Source organism: Onychomys torridus, chromosome 3 (genome assembly GCF_903995425.1).
Source record: "Onychomys torridus chromosome 3, mOncTor1.1, whole genome shotgun sequence".
In the NCBI taxonomy this organism is placed as follows: domain Eukaryota; kingdom Metazoa; phylum Chordata; class Mammalia; order Rodentia; family Cricetidae; genus Onychomys; species Onychomys torridus.
In genome coordinates, this window is record NC_050445.1 from 160,733,383 (window position 1) to 160,741,474 (window position 8,092).

The following is an 8,092-nucleotide window of genomic DNA, read 5'->3' on the forward strand; positions in this document are numbered from 1 at the left end:
ATGGAGGTTTTCCAGTATGAAGATTTTCAGGGTAGGAATTGGTTAGATTTCAACCCCTGAGTTTGGACAAGCTCAGAGACTGGCTGGATCTTTTGCTCAGGGATTGGTTGGTTTTCATGCTGAGTTGGTCAGGGGTAAGGTGTGTTTCTTTGGCTCTGGTTTCAGGGCCAGGGGATATTTTTTTCACTGGCCCTTTTTAACATTTTTGCTCTGGTTTCAGGGTCAGGGGTGTTTCTTTGACTGGCCTTTTTACCCTACAGGAATGAAGCTAGCAACAAGGAGTTGTCTGAGAGCTGGAGAGATGACTGAGGAGTTAAGAGTACCTACTGCATGCTTGAACTCTCATCCAAAAACTGATGGAAGTGGATGCAGAGAGCCTCAGCCAGGCCCCAGGTAGAGCTCCAGGTGTCCAATTGTTGAGAAAGAGGAGGGACTGTAAGAGCGTGAATTGTTGAGACCAAGATTGGAAAAAGCACAGGGACAAATAGCCAAACGAATGGAAGCACATGAATTATGAACCAAAGGCTGTGGAGCCCCCAGCTGTAACAGGCCCTCTGGATAAGTGAGACAATTGAATAGCTTGAACTGTTTGGGAGGCATCCAGGCTGTGGGATGGGACCTGTCCTTAGTGCATGAGCTGGCTGTTTGGAACCTTGGGCTTACACAGGGACACTTTGCTCAGCCTGGAAGGAGGGGACTGGACCTGCCTATACTGAATCCACCAGGATTAAATGAATCCCCAGGGGAGTCTTGTCCCTGGAGGACATGGGCATGGAGGGGAGGGAATGGGGGAAGGTGGGGGTGGGAGCGGGAGGGGGGAGGACAGGGGAACCCATGGCTGATGTGTAAAATTAAAACACAAATATAATTTTAAAAAAAGTTAAAAAAAAAAAGAAATTAGGTTAATATGGAGAGCTGTGAGTTCAGGGAAGTTTGTAAAAAATTTATTTTAGAATAAAAAATAATAATTAAAAAAAAAAAAGAGTACCGACTGCTCTTCCAGAGAACCAGCCCACATGGCAGCTAACAACCATTTATGACTCTACTTCAGGAAATCTGATGCTCTCTTCTGGCCCTGGGCACCAGACACTCGCATAGTATACAGGCATACATGAGAGCAAAGTAACCATACATGTAAAATACGATAAAAATATCCATTTTAAAAGTCTTTAATCAGCTGAGCGTAGTGGTACACTTTAATCCCAGCACTAGGGAGGCAGAAGCAGATGGGTCCCTTAAGTTTGAGACCAGCCTGGTCAACATAGTGAGTTTCAGGACAGCCTGAGCTACATAGTGAGAACCCTGTCTCAAACAAAACAAAACAAAACAAAACAACCCTCAAAAACTTGAATCCCTAAATAAGTAAGATTTATTTATTTTTACTCTATGTGTATGAATGTCTTGTCCCTGCTTGTATGTCTGTGCACCTCAAGTGTACTAGTCCTGGAGGAGGCCAAAAGATGTCAGATACCCTGGAATTGGAGTTACAGATGGTAGTAAGCCACCATGTAGGTTCTGGGAATTGAACAAGGGTCCTCTAGAACAAAGAAGATGCTCTAGATTGTTGAACCATCTCCCCAGTTCCCAATAGAAGTCATTTTTGAGTTAACACTCATATTGTTTGGCCTTTTCAGTAAACACCTGTAATCACAGCATTTGGAAGGCAGAGGCAAAAGAATTCCTGCAAGTTTGAGGCCAGCTTAGTATTTCACAGTGAAACCCTGACTCAAAACAATAAGAATGGTTGTGCACATGCACACCTTTAATCTTAGCACTCAGGAGGCAGAGGCAGGTGGACCTCTGTGAATTTGAAGCCAGCCTGGTCACAAAGCCAGTTTCAGGACATCTAGGTCTGTTACACAGAGAAACACTATCTCACAAAACCAAAACCCAAACACACAAACAAAAAATAACACCAATGAGAAAATATAATAATTTCATTCATAAAAAGACATTTCAGAAATGAAATGAGGAAACCAATACATTGTGGAGGGGATGGTGCTCTGTCCCTTTAAACAGTATTGTTCCAAAAGTCCCAGACCACTCAGTCACTGAGGTTTGTTCCTTTCCCAAAGCCCACACCTAACTCCCAGGTGCATCTATCCATCCTTTCTTTCCCCTAATCAATAAAGTCACTGATTTGGCTTCACTTTGACTTGTCCTGCAAGTCTTTTCTGTGAAATTATATCACGAATTCCACTGCAGGCAGCTAAGTAGAGGCCTCTGAGTCTCTGAGGAGTCTTCATAGATTATACCATCAGTTCCTGTTGCTATGACACCCCAAGGATACCATGTCCCTTGCATAAAATTATGTGGTATTTGATATAAACTGTGCACATCTTCATATGTTTTTACACACACACACACACACACACACACACACACACACACACACACACTTTTAGTTTTGTTTTTGACAGAGTTGCCTGTATTGTAGGATAGCCTCCAAGTAGCCAAGTAATTAAGGATGGCTTGAGCTCCTGATACTCCTTCCTCTACCTCCCTATAGCTGGGATTACAGGTGAACATTGCTAGAAATATTATGTTCTGCAGAGAAAAAGACCATCACCTTGATTAGGGCATCCCAGCAAGGCAAACTATACTTCTAATGAGAAGGAATGCAAAACACAGAAGTGAAATAGCAACATGTGGTCAAGGCATCATCGCTTTTATTCTTAATTCAGGAGGAACTTGGTTGTTCCTCATTGTCTAAGGTTTAATTTCTCATCTACATCTGATCAGCTAGTTTGCAAAATGGCTTGAAAGAATGAGAGGGAGGGAGGGAGGGAGAGAGAGAGAGAGAGAGAGGAGAGAGAGGTTTAATTATTTCAGGATGGTCACATCTGGCTAAAAACAAACATTCCTTCTTTTAGTAAAGGGAATTAGTCATACTATTGTTTTATAGAAAAGATTAAATCTCTTTAGAAGAGGCCATTGAATTAAGTAAATATGTCTGGGAACCTGTAAGTAAGAGAGAAGGGGTAAGCACCATTTTTTTTTTTTTTTAAAAACAGGGTTTGTTGCTTGACTTTTTAAGGTTTTATCATAAAAAACAAAAACCTGGAACCAGATATTGGGGTAAATGCTGAAAGATTAGAGAGATAAAGGAACAAGCCACTGCCATGTCTAGGACTCCTCAGCCTGAAAGAGCCTCAGTTCCTGTCTCCTCAGGTCTTATATACCTCTCTGTCCAGCCATCACTTCCTGAGATTAATGGCATGTGTATTTCCCAAATACTGGGATTAAAGGTGTGTGCCATCATTGCCTGGCTCTGTTTCTCTCCTAGACTGAGTTAATTTCATGTAGTCCAGGGTAGCTTTGAACTCGCAGAGATCCAGACAGATCTCTGCCTCCTGAGTGATAGGATTAAAGGTGTGTGCCACCACTGCCTGGCATTTATGTTTAATCTAGTGGCTTGGCTTTGTCCTCTGATCCTCAGGCAAGCTTTATTTGATACACAGTATATCACTACAAGGATTTTACAGGATAGATTGATTATTCAACATTTCTTAAAGCATTACTACACCTTGTGTGAAAAAAAATGTTAAACTAGAGATAAATTACAAGAAAAGTACAATACACTCTGGTATCGTCACCAGATGAGCAACAGTCAGTAACACTTTTACCACACTATTTTTCTTCTGTGTTCCCTTCCTATCAAACTAGGTTATGTGTGTTGTGGGGTATTCACCAGAGTAGAGACCACTGGGCCATGGGTTTAAGCCAATCGAAAGTCATTATTAGCTAGCCAGCAACTACATTGGGTATTCAGGATCCAATGTAGCTCTGAGCCTTTCTCAGGATGAGCTTTTAAGCACGAAACCATGATCTGGGTTGACATACTTCAGTTATCAAGAATAGTTAGTCAGAGTTCCAGCTGCTGCTGCAGTTCCTGGTCAGGGTGGCGCAGGCAGCCACGAAGTTAAAGGAAACAAAGTCAAGGCCAGAGCCCCCAGCCATGGCACATTTCAGACAAAGGGCATCAAAGTTGTAGGGAAGTGGAAGCAGGTGAAGATCAATCCAAAGATGGAAAGACGGACGATTTGGTGTGCTTTGAGGAACTGACTGATCACCGCTTAGTCTCCTCTGCCAAGAACCCCTCTGGTCTCTTCTCAAATGAGGAGCCCAAGAAGAGAAAGGCCAAAGCTGTTTCAGAAGAGGAGGGGAAGGAGGAGGAGAAATAGGAAGGAGAGTCTAACTCCCCAAAGGAAAAGCTCAAGTTGAAGAAACGTGAAGGTGCAGTAGTGGCTGCTGGAGGAAGTACTGCCCAGGATGAAGTCAGAGACTCAGGAATATGTCACTGTTTGTTCTGATTGAAAGGTAGGAGAAACAGCATCAGAAAGCTTGGCATGGACTGTTCCCAAAAAGAAGAAAAACAAAGGGCGAAAAAAGTTAGACCCTTCCTAGAGCACTGCCCCTAAAGTGCTCAAAAAAGCAAAGACATGGATGGCTGAAGTGCATGACCAAAAGGCAGATGTGTCAGCCTGGAGGGACCTGTTTATGCCCAAGGTGGTTCTCCAAGCACTCAGCTTTCTAGGCTTCTCTGCACCCACCCAGATCCAAGCTCTGACGTTGGTTGGCCCCTGCCTTCTGTGACAAACTGGATATCCTTGGAGCTGCTGAGACAGGAAGTGGGAAAACTCTTGCTTTTGCAATCCCGATGATTCATGCAGTGCTGCAGTGGCATAAGATGAGGGCTCCACCCATCCCAAATAGCGCTGGAGAACCACTGAGGGAGACCAGGATAGGAGCTGCTTCCAATCTTGGATCACCTTGCAAGTATGGAACTGAGTCTGGAGTGTTACCAGATGAGGCCAGAACTGAGAATGAAGCTCAGCCTGGTGAAGCTGAGGCTAAGGCCAAAGCAACGACTAGTGCCTCTGCCTCAGCCCAGGCACTGCTCTTCTGTGATGGTGATGATGCTGGTGAAGGACCTTCTTCCCTGGTTGAGGAAAAGCTTATCATCAAGCAAACTGAGGACAGAGAAGAGAAGCTTGATGAAGAGCAGGCTGGAAGGTTAAAACAGGGTCTATGTGACCAAATTGCTGTCTATAAAGTACACCCAAGGCGCCCTCTGCTGGGACTGGTCCTGACTCCCACTCGAGAGCTGGCTGTCCAGGTCAGATGGCACATTGATGCTGTGGCCAGGTTTACAGGGATTAAAACGGCAATTTTAGTTGGTGGAATGTCCACACAGAAACAGCAGAGGATGCTGAATCGCCAGCCAGAGATTGTGGTTGCCATCCCTGGTCGGCTCTGGGAGCTAGTTAAAGAAAAACATCCTCATTTGAGCAACCTTTGTCAGCTCAGGTGCCTGGTGATAGATGAGGCTGATCCGATGATTGAGAAAGGCCATTGCTGAGCTCTCTCAGCTTCTAGAGCTGCTAAATGACTCCCAGTATAACCCCAATCAACAAACTCTTGTTTTTTCTGCCACACTGACCCTGGTACACTAAGCTCCTGCTCAAATCCTTCATAAGAAGCACGTGAAGAAAATAGATAAAACAGCCAGACTTGACCTTCTCATGCAGAAGATTGGCATGTGGGGCAAGCCAAAGGTCACTGACCTCACAAGGAATGAGGGTACAGTGGAAACGCTGACAGAGACCAAGATCCACTGTGAGACGGATGAGAGAGACTTGTATCTCTACTATTTCCTCATGCAGTACCCAGGCCAAAGCTTGGTGTTTGCCAACAGTGTCTCCTGCATCAAACGCCTCTCTGGACTCCTCAAGGTCCTGGACATCATGCCACTGACTCTGCATGCCTGCATGCACCAGAAACAGAGGCTCAGAAACTTGGAGCAGTTTGGCCATCTGGAAGACTGTGTTCTCTTGACAACAGATGTGGCAGCTGGATATTCCTAAAGTTCAGCATGTCATCCATTACCAGGTGCCCCGCACCTCAGAGATCTATATCCACAAAGTTGGACTGCTCATGCCACCAGTGAAGGCCTCAGCTTGATGCTGATTGGGCCTGAAAATGTGATCAACTTCAAGAAGATTTACAAAACTCTCAAGAAAGACGAGGACATCCCATTGTTCCCAGTGCAGTCAAAGTACATGGATGTGGTCAAGGAGCGGATCCTTCTAGCCCGGCAGGTTGAAAAGGCTGAATACCAGAACCTCCAGGCTTGTCTGCACAACTCAGAGACGGAGCACGCAGCAGCAGCCCTCGAGATTGAGCTAGAAGAAGACATGTACAAAGGAGGAAAAGCTGACCAGCAAGAAGAGCGTCGGCGACAGAAGCAGATGAAGATCCTGAAGCAGGAGCTACACCATCTGCTCTCCCAGTCACTCCTCCAAGAGAACTTGAAGACGAGGTACCCCACACAGTCTGGCAGACCGCCTCAGCCTGAGGTGGTCCCCAGGATTGGCAAGTCTGCACTGAGCTGCCTCTCCAGACAGAAGAGGAGGAGGAAGAAGCCAAAAGAGCATAGGGCACTGCCACAGCCAAGTCCAAGCACAACAAGCTAACTGCCCTCCCCTCGGCCAGTGTAGTGACTGCTCAGTGACATCTACTCTCCAGTTGTCTGTGGAAGTCTCCCTGTCCTTCCCCTGGGGAAACCTGCCACTCTTCATCTTTAGCAGGAAAGACCTCATGCACAAGTGTGTTGTGGAGTAAGTGTAGTAGCCAGCAGCTGTGTCTCTGTAGCCAGTGTACATGGGCTTTTTATGTACACCTTGGTTTCCAAATTAAAAACAAGTGGGAGCCAGAGGGGGGAAAAAAAAAAAAGAATAGTTAGTCAGAAGCACAACTACAGAAGTCAAAAAGCAAAGCAAGGTCACTACATTTAGAGAGTTTCCCAAAGCTATGGACTTTGATGGATTAGGTCTTTGTTTTCATTTTTGGGAGATGATGCTGTCTATGTGCCGAGTTTTACAGCCTGAATGGCACTTCCATCATGGAGTCAGTTGTGCTAAGGTCTAGGGACCTACTAAAGTCTGGGGCCATGTTACAGTATCATGTCCCTAAATACGTTAAAGTCTTCCCACAAGAAAAAAATATATTCTAATTTAGACTACTGTATGCCTGGTACCCAAGGAGGCCAAAAGAAAGAACTGAACTTCCTGAAACTAGAGTTACAAATGACTGTGAGTCACCAAGTGATCATTTCAAAACATGTAAGTGTTGGCCCATCAGATGTTCATTTCTTTCTTTCCTTCCTTTCTTTCTTCCTTCTTTCCTTTCTTTAAATTAATTAATAATAATAATAATGATAATAATAATAATAATAAATAATGTTTTGAGGCCAGGGTCTTACAGTATAGTTCTAGATGGCCTGGAACTTGCTATTTAGACCCAGCTAGCCTTGAAATTAGAGGGATTCACCTGCCTCTGGCTCCCACATACTGGAACGAAAGGCCTATGTCATCATCTCTGCCCTCCCTCCCTAACTCTATCTCCCCCTTCCTTCCTCCTTTTGTCTATCCTCTTTATTTTCCCCTCTCTCTTTCTCCTTTTAATTTTTAAAAATGTTTTTAAAGATTTGTTTACTTTATCTTATGTGTAGGAGTGTTTTGCCTGCATGTTTCCATGTATCCTATGTACATGCCTAGTGCCCTTAGCAGTCAGAAGTGGATGTTAGATTCCCTGAAACTGGACTTATGGGTGGTTATGAACCACCATGTGGGTGTTGGGAAAGAAACCCAGGTCCTCTGGGGGGGAAAAGTGCTCTTAACTCTTGAGCCAGCTCTCTAGTCCCCTCTATCAGTCTGGCCTTGAATTTGTTAATAGCTGATGGTGACTTTGGATTCTTCCTTTTCATCCACCTTATTGCATAAGTTGAACAGTTAGGAGAAACCAAGCACTAGTTGGAGAATGGAAACGCAGCCTTTCTGAGCAGAGGACCCAACTTAAGCTAATGCTCAAATAAGCTTGGGTCTTCCGTTGAAGTTTGATGGCCTCTATGTATTTGATTCCTGGAGTTATTGGAATAATACTTTGAATTAGGCTACTTCTGTTAATTGGTCCTCTCCTCAAGCTTTTTATGACATTCCTGTTTGGTCCCTGAATCTTTAATTTGCTTGTCTGGGTCCATCTTCCCACACAGAGGCATCAAACTTCAAATGTTAGCTTATCAAAAACAACA

The 8,092-nt window shown here is 44.5% G+C and overlaps 1 pseudogene; it reads left to right on the forward strand.

Annotated features, from left to right (window-relative positions):
• LOC118580344 lies at positions 1 to 6,476 on the forward strand (annotated as a pseudogene).
• Positions 6,477 to 8,092: the final 1,616 nt, after the last annotated feature.